This window comes from Arabidopsis lyrata, assembly GCF_000004255.2.
Source record: "Arabidopsis lyrata subsp. lyrata unplaced genomic scaffold ARALYscaffold_5, whole genome shotgun sequence".
NCBI classification, from domain to species: Eukaryota; Viridiplantae; Streptophyta; class Magnoliopsida; order Brassicales; family Brassicaceae; genus Arabidopsis; species Arabidopsis lyrata.
Genome location: NW_003302551.1, coordinates 9293630 through 9295799, shown reverse-complemented (window position 1 = coordinate 9295799; position 2170 = coordinate 9293630). Strand labels below are relative to the sequence as shown.

General features: G+C 32.8%; 1 long non-coding RNA gene across 5 annotated transcripts; it reads left to right on the top strand.

The window, feature by feature from the left end:
• The first annotated feature begins 211 nt into the window (after nucleotides 1-211).
• On the top strand, nucleotides 212-1882 carry LOC110228047. 5 transcript variants are annotated; one of them, XR_002331652.1, is made up of 4 exons: nucleotides 213-587; nucleotides 685-1123; nucleotides 1249-1312; nucleotides 1695-1882. It is a non-coding gene; the product is annotated as an uncharacterized LOC110228047 (long non-coding RNA). The 5 variants fall into 5 exon arrangements; XR_002331651.1 differs by having other exon boundaries at nucleotides 1528-1882; XR_002331650.1 differs by having other exon boundaries at nucleotides 212-587; nucleotides 685-1312.
• The last annotated feature ends 288 nt before the right edge of the window (nucleotides 1883-2170 follow it).

Below are 2170 nucleotides of genomic sequence, written 5' to 3'. Positions count from 1 at the left end.
TCAGCTTGTGAAGGCACTACAGGAAAAGCAGGTATTGATAGCAGTTGAAGATAGCGGTTTAGATGGTTATGCTATGTTTGATTATTGCCTCTTTCTTTCATAGCGTTTGTGAAATATAAAACGCTATAATATATTGAGCGGCAAAAGTGATGTGGTTCCCGCTTAAGAATTTGGCTATTCATCTCTCTATACAAAATTTGGAATGCTATGGTATGTTAACCGCGAAAATAAAATAAAATAAATTGATGCCCGCCCAACTAAAATTTTTTTGGGATATCTCAAAGGTATGTGGTAAAAAATTAGGGTTCACGTCTCTATCTCTTTCCCATTCGACACCTCTGTCTCATTTCAATTTTTCTTTTGGCAACTCTTGATCCTCCATCTCTATCCCGATATCAACTCTCGATCCTCCATCTCTGTCCCGATTTCTCAATCAGACTCGTTACTCCATCTCTGTCTCGATCTCTCAATCACAGTCATGTTCCTCGCACTTTCATTCTCGATCTCAATCTATCTCCGTTTCGTTCCCTCTCAATCGTCATCTAAAGCGGTAAATCGAATTGGTGAGGTCGAATTTGACACTGAAGGTGAGATAGTGCTTGGGTTTTGGTTATTTTTTCACAGATTTAAGGTTTTAATTTCCATATTGGGTATTAATCCATCGATTATTTCTCTTTTTTGCAGTAAGAGCTCGGTGAGACTTCAGTTAAAGGTATTCGAGTTCAATTTCGGATTTTGATTTTAAGGTTTTGGTAAATAGTCGATCTATTCAGTATAATCGGTTCCTAATTGATATATATTTGAGTGTTCTTGCAGCTGAATTTTGTACTTAGAAGAACTAATAGATATGTGGGATTTCGATTTTAAAAGTTTCTAATTCTTTTGTAGATAGTCTTCAAATCATCAAGATCACCACTTGTTTATTTTGTAAGCTATTATTTTCTTAGTCTTTGTTTGTTTACTTTCTTTCTCGTGTGTGTTGATGTGAGTAGGCTGTCATTGTTATTTGAGTGTTTGATCCTTTGAACTCTTTATCACAAATTGTATACTCGGTGGTGGAGATATGGTTGTATTGTTGTGATATGGACAAGGCATGTGTTTGAGAGAGCTAGTGTCCTTAAAGGTATCTCTAACCTCGTGTCTAAATATTGTTTGAGAGAGCTGATGTTATTTGGTTATAAATGCAGGCAAATATTGTAAGAACTGATCGCATTGAATCTCTGATTTTGGTTTCTCATTGTGAAACAGGGTGATACATTCAACAATTCTCATTGTATCACAGACTCAAGGCTCAATACATTCAACAATCTTGGTGATTCTTCTTCTTTTCCTTGATTTCAGATTGAACTTGATGATACTTGCTTCAAAGTTTGTATTGTCTCATGGAAATTACAAAAAATAAAAATTAAAAAAAAAAGAAAGAAGAACTTGTGGCTTTACTCAAGATTGTGAAGCTTTAGATTCTTGAGTACTTCCTTCGGATATTTAGCTTTAGTGATTAAATTTGTGGTTTTTCATATGTTGCAGGTGAGATATTTCACTTCATGCAATTTACACTAGGAAATCTATCAAAAGGGTTTTGTTATTTTATTTTACTCTTGAGATTATAGTTGCTAAATCTGATGAGTAAGATTCTTGAAGCGCCAAGCATGAACTGTTTACCTTTGGATGTTGGTTTTTGTTTTTCTTTGCAGGAGAGATGTGAGAATATGATCGAATATGTAAAAAGGCTTAGGCTTTGCATTAGATATTTTCAAGAACTCGAGTTAGATTACGTCTTTGAGCAAGAGATGGAGGTTCATGACAAAGTGAATCAAACGAGAAAAAATCTTGTTCGTCTTAGAGTTTTTAGGCTATTAACTCGATCTGTAACTTTTTAACTCAACCGCATATAAACTTAATTCTATGTCAGAAGACGAGTTTATGTTTCAATAATGTATTTTTATGGTTTTAATTTTATTGTATAAATCTCTGTCACATATGTACTCTTATCATCTATATCCATATAATATTTCCAAAAATCTTCAAACAACAATCTTAGAAATATTAATTAATAACACACAAAATATAATTAAAAACTACAAATAAAAGAAATTTTAATTCATAACTATTCTGTAACGTTTGATAGTTTCTTAATAATATACTATCAAATTATTTTAAAACACAAATA